This window comes from Macaca nemestrina, chromosome 7 (genome assembly GCF_043159975.1).
Source record: "Macaca nemestrina isolate mMacNem1 chromosome 7, mMacNem.hap1, whole genome shotgun sequence".
Classification (NCBI taxonomy): Eukaryota; Metazoa; Chordata; class Mammalia; order Primates; family Cercopithecidae; genus Macaca; species Macaca nemestrina.
In genome coordinates, this window is record NC_092131.1 from 172,084,184 (window position 1) to 172,101,823 (window position 17,640).

Genomic DNA, 17,640 nt, shown 5'->3' on the forward strand with positions numbered 1-17,640 from the left:
CCTTCTTCACACACACACACACACACACACACACACACACACACACACACACAAGTCAAAGCAAGTTCATCTAAGCAATGCCTTGGTTACAAGTGCAAACTATAACTACATCAACTGTCAAAGGATAGAAACTGGGCTAATGGGAAGTGAGACAAATACCGTCTCCAATTCCTTTTATTGAACAAGTTATCAATCTAGAACTTAAGAACCCATGGTATACACTCACTCATCTGTTCTACCCTAAAGCCTACAGGATGGCCGGAGAGATATTCTGCCCTTGTGGCCCCACCTGGGGCTGTGCCCAAGGTCACACAACTGGTCATCAAATTCAAGCATGTCTCATTTATTTTTACTGTTCAGTGATGATTCTTTCAAGAGATGGTATATTATTTAAAAGACAGTCAAAACAAATACTCCAATTCATACATTTCAAAAAGAAAAAGTTAACTATGTACCTCTTGGATGTCAAACAATTTTTGTAAAAGGCATGAAAAATTGTACATGCAAATGTGTTGCCCACACTACAATAGCACAGGTTTTCTTGAAACCTCAAATCATCATTAGAGGAATTTTGAGAGAATGGGCTGTAACCATGGTATGAGTTTTAGACCCCCAAGATAAAAGGGTATTGCATGGACTTCAGGGATGACGTAAGGTGATCTGGGGGAGGAGGACGTGCTGAGTCCCAGGACACCGTGCATTTTGTGATCTCTTCTGCAACAAAGACATGACAGGCTAGCCCTGAGCTTACTGTAAAAACTCGGAGAACTTAATTCACAGAAAGTTCCTAAAATGTGAGCGCAGAGATTATCTGGGTAAATTATCTGAAGATGGGTGTGTTAGCCCTGCGGGCAGGAAAACTGGGGTCTTCTCAGAGGCAGCAAGGTTCAACCCGTCTGCACCAGAGACAGATGTCTGCTCTCACTCCAGGCAGCCACCTCCTCTCGAGTGAGCTCCTAAACCTTTGTCTCAGTGACTGAGAAACTTCATCTAATCTCACAGAGGGATGGGTGTATGGTCTGTTCACACCAATCCCCAGCACCATGTGAAACTTAACAGTAATCTAATAAAACAAATGAAACGCTGAACAGACAAGGAAATGAATTTCAAAGGTCTAATTTTATGTTTCATAAAAGTCAATACTGCATCTTACTCATGTATATTCATTCAGACATCAAATTTCCATTATATTTATAAGGAAAACTAGGTTAAGAATAAACTATGCTCAAATAGAAAATATTTCCTTGGAAGGAGAAACTCAAAATCCTTCAATCCTGCAAAATGAGTTTACTTTAGACTTACCTACTTAACTAAGACAGATGTATTTAAAACCTGTATTAGCATTAATGTGTATTTGACTTCTCAGAATGTGAGATGCTGTAGAGCAGAAATCGGTAATAGCAAGGACTGGGGCTTTGTGGAATCACACAATTTTACCAAGTAAGGCTTTAGATGCATGGGAGGCATCTTTCCCTTTGCCACGCGGAGCCTAGAGCATGACGGGCCAGGCCTTGGCCAGCTGTGGCTGCTGCATGGCCCACTCCCTCCCAATCCTAGTCTATACTCCCCCACTTCCTGGTCCAGAAATGCTGTGTGCAAACCAGCCAGCTAAACACGCCTCCACAACACAGGCAAGTAATAAGGCAGCGTCCGGCCCTTCTCTCCACTTCAGCTTTTTAAAGACTTATTTTTAACCCACTTCTCCCGTCTGTTACTATGAATGATGAAGAACGCCATTCCAAAAGTGTGATGAAGGCGGTTCCCCCCTTGTGGCATCTGTGTTAAGGCCATCTTATTCTTGGTCTCACACACAAACTTTTTGGGAGACACAGCAGTCTACCAATGGGCAAACAAAATTCTTTTTCCAAGGTTCAAGGGTAAAATATTTTCACATTAAATACGTTACAAAAAAGAACCACCATATTTTATTCCCATTTTGTCCTCAAGAATGAACAGCTTCCAAAGGGATTTGGCATCACCTATTTTACATCTAGTGGCACTTCCCCTTTAACCATTTACAGTCTTCAATCAAGGTGAAAAGCCTGGTTCACTAAAGCTGAAAAACATGTTATTCCCATTTGCCCCCTTGAAATCAATAGTTCAGTTTTCCACGCAATTTCAATGGAATGAGAAGCATAAAGAAATGCCCAGTCATAGCACTGGGCTAATTCTCTAGTAGGGCATCTATGAAACTTATTTCCTTTTAAAATGTGATGTTCCCTTTTGCATGGGGGCTCCATGAGAACCTCAGGAGAAGAGAGGAGTCTCTGGTCTTCAGTAACACACGCAGATGCTGCAATGACCACCTAAGCATGGGAAACACCAATCCCAACTCGCCAAGATGGCCCTGGAGCACAGACTGGCCTCTCCGAGCTCAGTCCCTGTGAGGAAAAGCCTCCCAGGGAACATGTGGTTGGATAACCTGGCACACACTTAAAATCAGATTAAGCACATTTTAAGTGAAAAAGCATAGTTGCCTTTTTTTTTTCTTGTTTTCATTTTCTAGGGAAAAATAAAAGCATAGTAATGAAATGTTTTTCATCAGAGAAATTTTAAGGCCAAAAGCCCTTCTCATCTCATTTAGGCACATCATGGAAATAAATATGGCACCACCAGGAGGTCAGAGGCCATGACTTGCACACAGCTTGCTCAGAGGGAGGTGCCCCTTCCCTCCTCCACCAGGCTTGGGGGCCACAGGAGTTACTTCCTAAGCGGACACCTGCCACCTATAACCCAGGGCAAGGGGTGAAATAGGTTCCTCTAGGAAGTGCCACCACACAAGGTCCCAGGGCTTCAGTCAATTGGGAGTCAAAGCCAGGAGCAAACAGCAAGGGTGTGCAGGAGAGGATTTCCACGCGTTGCCCTGGCTGGCACATTCACGCCCTGACCAGGACACCAGCCTGTAGTTCACTGAAGTCAACTCTCTCCTCTCCAAACTAACACTCTCACTTCCGCAGTCGGAGAAGGCACTCAGTCATGAGGCTCAAAGTGTGCTAAGGGCCACCTTCCAAAGACATGGAGCCACTGAAGCAATTTCTCTGCTAGGGAGGCCTACATTCCAGACTCCACAACCTGTGGTCATTCAAGTATGTGCCCCCAACCCTTTCTTAAGTTTCCATCTCTTGGGAGACAGGCATGCGGGAGCGGAGCGGAAGGGGCGGGGGGAACCGGGGGCAGACCACACCGGCGCACACACAAGCACCCACCTCAACTTGGCGACCCACTCCCAAGGTGGCTCTGACACACGCCTGCCAAGCCGCGTTTAGCACGCCCCCTGCTGGCCCAAAAGAGCTGATTCAACCTTTCTTCTGTGGGCCTAAGGCATGAATAAATGACCTTAAGATCCCAGAGGGAACAGAAAGAAAATCAGGGCAATTTTGACTTCTTAGAAACGGAAGATGTGACAGTGATCTCTTTTGGGAGATCACTGACAGCTCCCAAATTTAAGCACTCTAAACATACAAGGGGGGATGAAGAGGCTTTAAAGCGGATGTTTTAAAATGTTTTAGGGAAATGAGTGACCCATACCTAAAGGTTTAGTGGAAACACTTGCATTTGAAGTTTTACAAGTACTACAGTGGGTTAAACCATAAACGTGGCGAATATTTTCACGAGTCTACAGGTGAAAAAAAAAAAAGATGGATACGGGGCCAGATTGGTTTCACAGACTCCATTTTCACAGTTTGCAATCTAGACCCTTAAAAACCAATCTTCATACTACTGAAGACACTCTGTAAAGAAGAATCTCTGCCACAACTCAAGAGTTGAGCTCTAAAACAACTACACACAGCGAGAACGGTATCATCCAAAAGCAGCTCATTTGGAGCCGGTTTCTCATCTCACTGAGGCACACCATTGGGAATAAATGCGGCACCATCAGGAGGTCAGAGGCCAAGAATTACACACGCTTGCTCAGAGAAAGGCGTCCCCTCTCCTTCTCCACCAAGCCTGGGGGCCTCAGGAGTTACTTTCTAAGGGAACACCTGCCACCTATGATCCAGGCCCAGGTGAGACCTGCATGTGGCAATACTTTGTAAAGCGGTGATTTCCACCCATTATCACCTTGAACACTAAAGGCCTAAGTAACCACTGTTCTCCCATTCTTTTCACACCAATACAGGGTTCAAAAGATCGAAGTTCTAACCAGGTTCCAACTTTTGCGTGGCATATGCTATTAAATTCCTTACAGACCCAATACAATCACAGTAATAATTTAAGGCATACTTATTTTAACCAATTGGGAGTTGTCATTAATTATTAAATATGAAAATGTCAATACGTTTGTCCCTTATTGGATATCCTTTCGATATGATAGGCTTAAGTAGATACTCAGATTGTCTTGGGAACTTGCTTAGTTTTGTTCCCATAAGAATTGGTACTAATGGCACACGCACAATAAAATAACGAAGTGTTGATCCCAGTTAGCGGGGCATGTTTATCCAGACCTGAGAGTGCCATTCAGATCTACCTCTGTTCTTCTGAACGTTCTTTGGCTCTTGAAGAGGCCTTTGAAGGTGGTGGGACACACAGCTGCTTAGAGGACCCTAGTGAACCTGCCTCCCCGCCTTTGCCCAGGGCAGGCTTCTCCCGGGCACACCCTGGAGGAGGAGGATGGTGAAGAAGGACACCTGCAGATTTTCCTGAAGCAATTAAGACCTGTAAAGATTTAGGTCCCGCTGTCAACCTTTTCCTGGACACATTATCTGCCCCATAATATTTTTAAAAATTGTTCCTCTTACAGCCCACTTCCATTTACCAAGCTATCACCCGGCGGTAACCATGTGCATGTCATACATGACTTTCCCCTGGATCCTTGTGCTGTGGATGAAGGGATTCCCTGATCCGGGTCTCACAAGTTTCCCTTCAGCTACTCTTAAATCTATTCATTCTCCAGTCAATAGACAGAAATAAAAGTCATTTGCACTTGTGTGAGGTAGCTGAGTTTACAGAGCAGAGGCAAATCCATTTTATTACAGACATTCTGAAAGGGCTGCAATAGCTTCACCGGGCGGGAGGAGGGTACACTTGAGCGGTTGTGTCCAATGAAGGAAAGTTTTAGTTAATGATGACATCACTGACATCTCCCAAATTTAAAGGAGCACTTAAAGCACCGCAGATGCAATTTTTTCCCCTCCAGTGAGGAGATATTAGGGAAGGCCTCTGGGTTCACAGCCAAATTGCATTAATGGTTTGCCTGCTGTCCAGCGAGACCCAGCAGAGCGAGCGGGACGGCGGTGCGCGGGGCCGCGGGGGCCCACGCAGCCACAGCTCCGGTGCCCGGCGAGCGGCCTCGCGCGCTGCTCGGGGCCGGGCCTTGACCGGCCGTCTGTCAGAGCCGCGGGACCCCCGACGCGCGCGCACGGACCGAGGGGCCGGTCGCCCCACGCCTGGCATCACGTTCCAGTGCGGACAGCCAAAGGGCTGAGCGGAGACAGCAGCCCCGACCCAGCCGGAGCGCCGCGCCCTGCCCGAGAGAGGCGCGCCACGCCGGGCCGGAGCCCGTGGCCCCGGAGCCCGCGGGGTCCAGAGCGGAGCCCGCAATGCAGACGCGCCGGCGAGCCCAGCCGGGGCCCGCGCCCCCCGCGTCCCCGCGCCCCGGCCCCGCGGTGGCCCGGCCTCAACGCCCACCTGCCTTGCCACGGAGCTCGGGAAGGAGCCGGTGCCGGCCCCGCGCCGGGACAGCGCACCTGCCTGGTCCGCGGGCCCGGCCCCGCCGCCCGCCGGCAGCACCGCGGCCAGCGCCGTCTTACCTGCCGCGCCGAGCCGCTCCGCTCCGCCAGCCCGCAGCGCCGCAGTCGCTGCTACCCGACTTCCATTTTCTCTCGCTTTAAAGGAAAACCAGATCAGCTGTTTTGCTCGCGCTCGGGCTCCGCAGCCCCCTCCCCAGCTGCCGCTCGCGGTCCCGGTGGCCTCTCCTCCTCCGCCTCCTCCCGCGCTCCGCTCCGCCCCTCGCGCCCCTCCGCTCCGCCCGCGGCCGCGCGCAGCGCCCGCCTCCCGGCTCCGCCTGCAGCCTCCCGGCGCGCGCCCTCCCCCGACGTCACCGGTCGCGTTCACGCCCCGCCCCAGCCCCGCGTGAACGTGCGCGCGCCGCGCCCTGTGCCCCGCCCCCGCACCGCCGGGGCCGGGCACGGAGAGCGCGTGCTCGCGGCCGCGAGCCCCGGGAGGACGCACAGCGCCCTCGCGCCCGCGCCCGCGCCCGCGCCCGCGCGCCCGTTCTGGCTCTCCCACGCTTGCCCCTCGGGGTGGCCCCTTCTGCGCTCTCCGCCTGGACTGCAGGAAACGCTGCTTAAATAGCCTGCCTTTTCCTGCTGCCTGACTCGAGCCATCTGCGGCCACCTATCTCGTTTCTTCCCCCTGGCTGGCGCACCGTTCCTTCCTAAACATCCCAAACTTTCTCCCACCCAGGCTGTCCAGGCTGCAGTTTCCACGCCCTGCGCTGGGGCCTGTGCATCACGCCTAATCCAAAGCTGGTCCTTTTACCTCCCAAAGAGGTTCTCTGACCTTTTCCCATTTTTTGCCTTCCTCTAAAGACTTTTTCACGCCACCCCTTCAGATGTTGCCCCTCCCTGATGCCAAGACCTGCTCGCTGCCTGGGCCCTTCTCACGTCACCCTCTAGATGTAGCCGCGCCTCCTTATCCCAAACAGGACGTTATATTGCAGATGACCCATACCATCCTGGTGTACTTCTAAACAATCAATCATTATTTTACTTTTAGTTTAGGACTTCTTGCTTCACTTTAAACATTGTATATGTTTAATAGTGTTTGATAATTTATTTCACTTTTAAAATTAATATTCAGTAAATTGGTTTTTTGATATGTAATCCTGTAATCTTAAAACCTTGTTTGGATTCATGTAACCACTAGCACAATAAAGAACTCTATAGTTCTGTCCTTTTATAACCACGCCCCCCCATCCCTAACTTTTGGTAACCCCCGATAGGTTCTCCATTGCTAAGGTTTTGTCTTTGTGAATGTGTCGTATACATGGAATTATGCAATATGTAACATTTTGAAATTGACTTTATTCCCTCATCATTATGCCTTGGAGATTCATCCTTTTTACTGTGTATAGTCCTTTTTATTGTTGAGGAAAGTCTCATTATTTGTACCACATTTTGTTTATCTAGTCACCCACTGGAGAATATTTGGGTGGTTTCCAGTTTTTGGTGACTGTGAATAAACATTCTATAAACATTTGCATGCAGCGTTTTGTTTGGACAAAAGTTTTTAAATTAGTTGGCTAAATATCTAGGAGTGCAATTGCTAGATCTTATGGTAAATTTGTTTAACTTTATAAGAACCAAACAGTTTTCTAGAGTGGCTGTAGCATTTTTATAACCATCAGCAAATATGAATCCCTTTCCTTAATCATCGCCAGCACTTGATATTGGCTATCCCTATCTATCTATCTATCTATCTATCTATCTATCTATCTATCTATCTATCTACCTATCATCTATAATTTTAGACATTCTAGTAGGCATATAGTGCTATATCATTGTTAATTTTCAATTTTCTAATGAAAAATTGTGTGGAGCAACTTTTCGTATGCATCTGTATATCTTCATTGGTGAGATGTTTGTTCACGTCTTTTGTCCTCATTAAAAAAAAATAGGTTGTTTTCGTATGGTTAAGAGTCCTTTGTGTATTTTGGATAGAAGTACTTGATCTGATACGTGTTTTGCAAATATTTTCTGCCAGTGGAAGCGTGTCTTTTCATTGTCTTAACAGTCCTGTCCTGAATTTAGGGGAAGTACCCAGTTTCTTACCACTAAATACGATGTTAGCAGTAGGATATTTTTAGTTCTTTATCAAGATTAGGCAGTTCTCTCTATTCCTAGTTTGCAGAGTTTTTATCATGAATGGATGTTGGATTTTGTCAAACTCTTTTTCTGCATCTATTGATATGGTCATGTGATTTTATTTTCTTTCGCTTGTTGATATGATGGGTTACATTGATTGATTTTCAATTGATTTTCAAGGAACTAGCCTTGCATACTTGGGTCAAATTCTACTTGGGCATGGTGTATAATTGTTTGTATACACCGTTGTATTCAATATGCTAATATTTTGTTGATGGCTTTTGCATCTATGTTCATGAGAAATATTTGGTTATAATTTTCTTTTTTGTAATGTCTTTATTTTATTTTGGTATGCAGGTAATGCTGGTCTCATAAAATGAGTTAAGAAGTAATATTTACTTGTATTTTCTGTAAGAAATTGTAAAGAACTTATATCATTTCTTCCATAAATGTTTGGTAAAATTCCCTGGTGAAACCATCGAATCTGGTGATTTTTTTGAAACTTTATTAATTATTGATTCTTTGTCTTCGTAGATACAGAGCTGCTAGGTGATCTATTTGCTTTTGTGTAAAATGTAGTTGTATCATTCAAGGAATTGGTCCTTTTAATCTAAAGATTCAAAAAATATTTATCTAAATACTTTATCTAAATATTGTGGGTGTAAAGTTGTTCATCATAAACCTTTATTATTCTTTTAATATCTATGAAATTAGTAGAGATGACACCTCTTATTTTTTGATATTGGCAAACTATGTCCAATGTCTTTTTTCTTGGTTAACCTGCATAGGTTTATTAATTTTAATCATCTTTTCAGTGTTTTCTTTGTTGTATTGATTTTTTTCTATTGTTTTCTATTTTCAATTTCATTATCTAATTTTTATTATTCCTCTTTGTTCTGCTTGTTTTAGGTTAAAATTGCACTTCTTTCTCTGTTATCCAAGGTGACAAGTTAGGTTGTTGATTTTAGATTTTTCTTCTTTTCAAATGTATGCATTTACTGCTATAAATGTCCCTGCTTTTACTGCATCCCACAAATTTAGAAAAGTTGTATTTTAATTTTTATTTAGATCAATGTTTTTAGTTATTCTTGAGATTCCTCTTTGACCCAAATGTTATTTAAAATGTGTTGTTTAGTTTCCAATGATTTGGGACTTTCCAGCTATCATTCTGTTCTTGATTTCTATGTTACTTCCATTGTGGTATGAAGACATGCTTTGTATAATTTCTATTTTCTTTAATTTGATTAGAGCAGAATGTGGCCAATGTTGGTGATTATTCCATACCAACTTGAGAAGAATGTGTATTGTGCTATTGCTAGATCTACAAATATCAATTAAATAAAGTTGATAATGTTGTTTAGGTCAATTATATCCTTCCTGATTTTTTGCCTATGTGATCTTATCAATCATGGATAGAGAAATGTTGAAGTATCGTATGATAGTGGATTGGACCATTTTTTCTTTCAGGTTTATCATTTTTTCCTCACATATTTTGACATTTTATTGTTAGGCACATGCATATTTAGGGTTATTATGTATCCTTGGATAATTAGCCCCTTTATGATTATGAGTTTCTTACTTACCCCTCCCCCTACATCTCTGATAATTTTCCTTTTGCTCAAGTCCCATTCATCTGAAACTAATGTAGCTACTGGAGTTTTCTTTTGATCGGGGTTAACGGGGTATGTCTTTCTCCATCCATTTACTTTTCACCAAACAGATACTTTGTATTTAATATCAACAAGATATAGTGGGGTCTTGTTTTGTTATCGAGTCTAGCAATCTCTGTCTTTTAATTGGTGTGTTTAGACCATTCACATTTAACATAATTGTTGATCTGTTTGCATTAATATAAATCATATTTGTAACTGTTTCCTATTAGTTGCCAGTGGTGGCTTTTTCTGCCTTCTCTGATTTTAATTGGGCATTTTGTATGGTTCCATTTTATCTTCTCTTAAAGAGTATCAATTATACTTTTTAAATAACTTTTTAGTGGCCATTCTAGGGTTTCTTTTTTCTTTGCTTTGCTTTTTTTTTTTTTTTTAAAGACAAAATCTGGCTGTATTGCCTAGGCTGGAGTGCAGTGGTGCCATCTCAGCTTACTTCAACCTCTGCCTTCTGGGCTCAAGCCATCCTCCCATCTCAGCTCCCTGAGCAGCTGGGACTACAGTTGTTTACTACGTCCAGCTAATTTTTGCAATTTTTGTAGAGACAGGATTTCACCGTGTTGCCCAGGCTGGTCTCAAACTCGTTACCTCAAGCAATCTGCCTGTCTTGGCCTCCCAAAGTGCTGGGATTACAGGTCTGAGCCATTGTGCCCAGCCTAGAGTTTCTAATATAGATTTTCTTGTTTTACTAATGTGTGTCTACCTTCAAATCATGGTATTGTTTCACATGTAATGTAGGTATCTTATAAGAGTGTGTTCTCAATCCTCTCTCCCCTTCCTTGTAGCATTGCTGTTAGTCTTTTCTCTTATCCATATGCTACAATGACCTGTTACTATTGTTGCTTTAAATAAGAAGTTATCCTTTAAATTATTAATGAAAATAAAAATAAAAGATTTCATTTTACCTCCATTTATTACTTCTCCAACACTTCCTTTCTTAATGTAGATCTAAGTTTCTGACCTACATCATCTTTCTTCTGTCTGGAGAAACTCTTTTAACATTTCTTGAAGGACAGGTCTGACGGTGAATTAACTCAGCAAGTCTTTATTTCTCCTTCAGTTTTTAAGAATAATTTTTCTAGATACAAATTCTTAGTTGGTTATTTTTTGTCTTTCAAACCTTTAAATATCTCACTCCACTCTTTTCTTGCTTGTATGGTTTCTGATGAGAAATTCCCTGTGTTTCTTGTCCTATTTTCTCTATAGGCAAGCCACTGCACCCATACCCCCAATTCAGCTTTTTTCAAGATTTTCACATTTTCTGTCTTTTTTTTTTTTCTTTGGTATTATGCAGTTTGAAAATTATATGCCTAGTTTCATTTTTGTTTCTTTAATTCTGTTTGTTTCTGTCTGACCTACACAGGTTTATACCTTGGTGTCTGTCATTCCTATTGGAATGTTCTCAGCTGTTATTACTTCAAACATTTATTCTACTATGTTCTCTCTTCTATTTTGGTCAAAGAATTACACATATGTTAAAACTGTTGAAGTTATCCACAGATCTTGGATGTCTGTACTTCTTTTTTTTTTTTTTTTTTTTTGAGACGGAGTCTCACGCTGTTGCCCAGGCTGGAGTGCAGTGGCGCGATCTCGGCTCACTGCAAGCTCCGCCTCCCGGGTTCCCGCCATTCTCCTGCCTCAGCCTCCTGAGTAGCTGGGACTACAGGCGCCGCCACCACGCCCGGCTAATTTTTTTTTTTTGTATTTTTAGTAGAGACGGGGTTTCACTGTGGTCTCGATCTCCTGACCTTGTGATCCGCCCGCCTCGGCCTCCCAAAGTGCTGGGATTACAGGCTTGAGCCACCGCGCCCGGCCTGTCTGTACTTCTTTTTCCATTTATTATTATTTTCCCAATTTCAGTTTGGGAAGTTTCTGTGGACCTATATTCAAGCTTACTGATGCTTTTCCTCAGCCATGTCAAGTTGTACAATGAGCCCATCAAAGGCATCCCCCATTATCTGTCGCAGTACTTTTGAATTTTAGCATTTTTTGCTTAGAATTTACATCTTTCTTCTTATATTACCCATGTATTCTTGCAGGTTGTCTACTTTTTAAAAAAATATTTATTTATTTATCTACTTATTTTTATTTTTTTTTAGATGAATTCTTGCTCTGTCGTGCAGGCCGGAGTGCAATGGCATGGTCTCGGCTCATTGCAACCTCTGCCTCCTGGGTTCAAGCCATTCTCCTGTCAGCCTCCCGAGTAGCTAGAATTACAGGTGCACACCACTAAGCCCGGCTGATTTTTGTATTTTTAGTAGAGATGGGGGTTTCACCATGTTGACCAGGCTGGTCTCAAACTCCTGACCTCAGGTGATCTGCCCACCTCGGCCTCCTAAAGTGCTGAGATTACAGGCATGAGCCACTGCGCTTGGCTGCAGGTTGTCTACTTTTTTCCATTAGAGCCTGTATCAGCCAGTGTTCACCAAAGAGGTATATATAATACACACATACACACATAAATATACACACATATATTCACATTTAAACATAGGTAGGTATGTTTAAGGTCTGTTGTGGCTGTAGGCATCAGAGGCTTCACATTGCTCTAGCGTCCTTGTTTCTGTCTCCTCTTTTGAATTTGGGCCTCCCTGTGTACTCCTGCTTAGAGACAGTCTGTGTTGTATCGTTCTTTATTTGTAAGTCACTCTGATTACAGTGGGGCCTTGTTGGTGTGTGGTAAGGTATGGGCAAGGGGAAGTCTCGTATCATCTTCCAGGGAAATCTCAATCTGTTAGTGAGCCTGCGTCCCTGTCTCAGCCTGTTGGTGGCCTGTGACTCGCAGAAGTGTTTCTTCCGGCCCAGTATTCCTCCTCCCCACTGCCCCTTAGGTGAGACAGAGACATGCAGGCTGTGGGGCGGGGTGGAGAGGAATTTCCTTTTCCACAGCTCTGGGAAAAAGGCTCCGTTAAAGGTTTTTTCCCATTGACAGTAACCCTGTCACATGGAGAATGCTCTGGATACACTTCACAAGGATTGTTTTTTTCCTCTTTCTTCCAGAGCCAGGAGGGACTCTTCTTTGGTTTGCTGGAGGTGAAACCTGGTGAGGTTGCTGGAGGTCATGTTCCTGAAGGTATGAGGGCCCTCCCAAGACTAAGCCACCAGGCATTTCTGACTCTCAAGCTAGTCCGTGCCCAGACTCCAGTAATTTGTCAAAATTACCATGTAAGTGTTCCTATCCGTTTACAGCCCTAGCAGCTTCTTCAGGTGAGCGTATCTCAGCTGCGACTCTCTGGTTTCACCTGTCTCTTGGGATTTCTGGATGACAATTTGTCCTACAACTCAATTCTCTGATGGGCCCAAGAAAAGTCATTGTTTTCCCATTTTTCCAGTTTCTCTGATTGTAAAGACAGCTGCAACAACATCCAAGCTCTTTACAGTCAGAGCCCAAACCATAACTCTCACTTTTATTGTGGTTTTAATACGCAATTTCCTAATAGCTTATGATGTGGAGCCTCTTTTTATGGGTGGAGTCACCATTCCTGTATTCTTTTTCATGAACCTTCTGTTCAAGTATTTTTTTTTCCATTTTGATGGGATTTTAAAATATTCTTACTGTTGAGTTTTGGGGTTCTTTACCCATATTCTGGATATAAGTCAGTTATCAGATATGTGATTTACAAACATTTTCTTCAGCTCTTTAGCTCATCTTTTCATCATATTAAGAGAAGTTTTCCTTCACAGCAAACATTTTGCATTTTTATGAAGTCCAATTTAGAATTTAAAAAAATGATGTGGCTTGTGCTTTCGGTGACACATCTAAATACTCTTTGCTTAATTCCAGGCAACAAACATCTTCTGTGTTTTCTTTGAAAAACTGTATAGTTTTACAATTTACATTTATATCTCTAACCCATTTTGAGTTAATTTTTATATTAGGTGTGAGGATTGGGTCCAGGCACATTTTTGGGGTCATGTAGGTATCTAGATTTCTAGCACCATTTGTTGAAAAGGCTATCCTTTGTATGTTTAGTAATATTTGCCTTTGTTCAGTTGTCAAAAATCAATCATGTGGGTCTGTTGGGTCTGTTGCTGGATTTTGTTTTGTCTTCTAATGATGTATGTGTCTATCCCTTTACCAACTGCATGCTGTCTTGACTACTGTGGTTTTTATTGATTTTTTAAAATCAGATATTGTGAATACTCCGGTTTGTTCCTTTTCAAAAAAACGTGGCTGGGCTAGTTCCTTTGCCTTTCTGAATAACTTAGAATCAAGCCTATGTGTACCTATAAAAACTCCAGGGTTTTGATGAAAATAGATTTAGATCTGTGGCTCACTTTAGAGAGAATGAAGATTTTTTTTTTTTTTTTTTTTTGAAAAGGAGGCTCACTCTATCTTCCAAGCTGGAGTGTAGTGGTATGATCTTGGCTCACTGAAACCTCTGCTTCTGGGTTCAAGCGATTTTCCTGCCTCAGCCTCCCGAGTAGCTAAGATTACAGGCATGCGCCACCACACCCGGCTAGTTTTTATATATTTGGTAGAGATGCGGTTTCACCACGTTGGCCAGGCTGGTCTCAAATTCCTGACTTCATGATCCGCCCGCCTCTGCCTCCCAAAGTGCTGGGATTACAGGCGTAAGCCACTGTGCCCAGCCATTAATATCTTAATTATATAGGGTCTCCCAACAAGTATACATGGTATAGGTCTCTCCATTTATTTAGGTTTTGATTTTTCTCATTAATATTTTGTAGTTAAACATTCAGATTCTGCACATAGTTAGGTAGATTTATTTCTATTTCCTCTGTAGATGTAGTCAATTAAAATTTTTTCCATTTCTACCATTACTAGTCTATATAAATATGGTTGATTATTGTGTGTTGACCTTATATTCTGCAACCTTATTAGTTCTAGGAGCTTTTTCGTACACTCCATTGGATTTTTCTGTGTAGATAACCTTATGTTCAGTGAATGAAAGCTATTTTCTTCTTTTTACCCATGCATATGGCCATTTATTTATTTTTCTTGCTTAATTACACTGGCTAAAACTTCTAATGAAAGAATGAAGAGAGGAGATGAGCGTAGATATTCTTGCCTTGTTTCTGGCCTTAGGGGCACAAATTCAACCTTTCATCATTAAGTATGTGGTTAGCAGAAGGCCTTTGTAGACACCATTTGAGGTTGGAGATCCCTATTAGTTCTAGGAGGCTGAAGCAGTAAGATCGCTTAACCCAGGCGTTCAAGGCTACGGTGAGCTGTGATTGCACCATTGCATTCCAGCTTGGGTGACAGAGCGAGACTCTGACTCTAAAAAATAAAAAAAGAAAAACAAAATGAAAAACAACAAAACATTTGTTGAAGGCTGAATGTACTTATTTGCGAAAATATTTTTACATGCCCCTTCCCCTTTCAAAATACAATTTTCTATCTACTAGCAAGCCTTGGGATATAGTGATGATGAAATCTGTGTAGTGGTAGAAAGTATAGTTAAGGAACATTATTTTGTGTACTACATAAAATGTATTTATGTATCACATGTACTACATCATAAAATGAATACAGTGAAATGGGGACTGTGACTTTAAAAAATTGTAACTTTTCCAAGTATATGCAAAATTATGATTGTTTTCAATGAAATTCATTAATTATGGCAAGCATATTGCAATAAACTGTGAACAATGTATTAACTTTCTAAGATTGCCATAATAAAGTACCAAATATTAAGTGGCTTAAAACAACAGATATTTATTTTTTCAGTTCTGGAGTCCAGAAGTCCAGAATCAAGAAGGTTGACCTTTTCTGGAGATTCTAAGAGAACATCCATTCCATGCCTCTCTCCTAGGTTTTTGTGGCTGCTGGCAATCTTGGGCATTCTTTGGTGTTATGGATAGAATGTTTGTTTTCCCAAAAAAATTAATATGTTGAACCCTAGCCCAAAATGTGATGGTATTTGGAGATGAGACCTTAGGAATGAATTAGGTCATGAGAGTGAGGCCTTGGTCTGGTGGGATTAATGCTGTTAATAGAAGAACCTCCAAAACACTTGATATCTCTCTCTCCCTCTCTCTCTCTCTCTCTCTCTCTGTCTCTCTCTCTCTCTCTCTCTCTCTCTGTCTCTGCACACACCAAGGAAAGGCCATGTGAGCACACAGTGAGAAGGCAGCTGTGTAGAAGCCAGAAAGAGCCCTCAGCAGAACCTATGTTGGCACCCTGATCTAGAACTTCCAGCCTCCAGAACTCTGAGAAAATAAACTTCAGTTGTTTAAGCCACCCATTCTGTGATATGTTGTTATGACAGCCAGAGAGGACTAAATATGCTTAGCATCTAGATGCATCATTCTAATTTCTGTGCCCACCCTTTCATCCTTTCTCTCTGTGTTCTTTCCTTTTCTTTCTCTTACAAGAACACTGGCCATTGGATTAGGGGCCTATCTCAGGTCATCCAGATGATTTTATCTCAAAAACTGTAACATAATTTTATGGGCAAAGACCCTACTTCCAAAAAGGTGATATTCACAGGTACTGAAGGGTAGGACTTGGACATGTCTCTTGGCTGGAGAGGAGGGACAGTTTAACCCACTACAGATGGAATGGAAATAAATAGTTTCAGGTGGGTGAAATCTAGGGGTGAGAGGACAAGACACATTTTCTCATCATCTTCAATGTGCTGGGAGGGCTGGAGATGTGACTGCATTTCAGTTGTCTTCATAGCAGAAGAGGTGATGCATGGATGACACTGACAGGTTTCTCTTTGACTCCTTGATAAAAAGAAAGTGTGGTTAAGGAGCATTATTTTAATGAAAGCATCAGTGATGAACTACATTAAATAACACTGATACTGTGCCCTCAATAAAAACTACCAGCCGAATAGAGGAGTCTGAGAAGAAGCCAGCAGTATCCATTTGGAACCTCCCTAAATCCCCAGGTAAAGAGACAGCAACTAATAAAATAAACCAAATATACTTATCTTATCCCAAATACCAATGTCAGAAAGGATAGAGACAAGCTATCAAGAAATAATAGCCCAGTGCAGTTTCAGAAACTATGTGAAGAACTGAAAGGAAGAAAAGGAAAAATAAAGATGTTTTCAGTTTCATGTAAATCTCTTCCATTTCTTTCTTACTGCGAGTATCATGCATGCACGTTGACCTTTAAAAACAGTTTTACTGGCTGGGCGCAGTGGCTCACAACTGTAATCCCAGCACTTTGGGAGGCTGAGGTGGGTGGATCATTTGAGGTCAAGAGTTTGAGACCAGCCTGGCTAACATGGTGAATCCCCACCTCTACTAAAAATACAAAAAATTAACCAGGGATGGTGGCAGGCGCCTGCAGTCCCAACTATTCAGGAGGCTGAGGCAGGAGAATCGCTTGATCCTGGGAGGTGGAGGTTGCAGTGAGCCAAGATCACGCCACTGCACTCCAGCCTGCATGACAGATAAAGACTCTGTCTCAACAAAACAAAACAAAACAAAACAAAAAAACAGTTTTACTGTATAATTGACATGCAATAAACCGAACATACTTAAAATATACAGTTTGAGGGATTTTGACATATATGTACACTCAAGAAACCATCACCACAATCCAGACAATGAACATTTCCATCACCCCCTAAGTTTCCCTGTGCCCCTAAGTCATTCCTTCCTCCAGCTTCTCCCTACTCTTACCCCATCCTGTCCCCAGAACACCACTGATCTGTTTTCTGGTGTTGACAACGTTAAAAATACTTTTCCTGCATTCATTGAGATAGTTTTTCTCCTTTAATATTTACTAGTTTTTATAATGTTATTGCATACTATATTCTAATGTTAATGCATACTATTTTAGACCTCCTTTACAAATGTTCTGCTTAGGATAATAGCATTTATATTTGTAAATAAGATTGGCCTATGGTTCTTTCTCATGATCTTCTTCTCTGCTTTTGGTACAAAAGTCATACTAGATGCATAAAATGAGTTGGGGAAGATATCAGTCAGGATAGGTTAGGTTATAAGGCATAACAAAAGAGACCGAAAACCTCAGGTAGCTAAAACAAAACAAAACAAATGTATTTTTCTGGCTCTTGTTACATATCCATCACTGATCACTAGGAGCATCTATGTTCCTCATAGGCACTCAGGGCTCTCATGAGCTCCATTCTACATGTGTCCACCACTGCTACAGAAGGCAGAAGAGAGCATGATGAACCTCGCAATAGCTCAAGGCCATTTCCACTCACATTCTATTGGCC

General features: G+C 42.4%; 1 protein-coding gene across 4 annotated transcripts in view; it reads right to left on the reverse strand.

Moving 5' to 3' along the window:
* LOC105497527 (OTU deubiquitinase 7A) overlaps positions 1-5,939 on the reverse strand; it is a 368,351-nt gene extending 362,412 nt beyond the window's left edge. For 2 of the 4 annotated variants that reach the window (XM_071067240.1, XM_071067242.1), the window contains exon 1: positions 5,751-5,939. The gene's annotated coding sequence lies outside the window, so the exon portion shown is untranslated. The remainder of the gene's footprint in view (positions 1-5,750) is intronic. The other 2 variants (XM_071067244.1, XM_071067248.1) reach the window with 1 other exon arrangement.
* Positions 5,940-17,640: the final 11,701 nt, after the last annotated feature.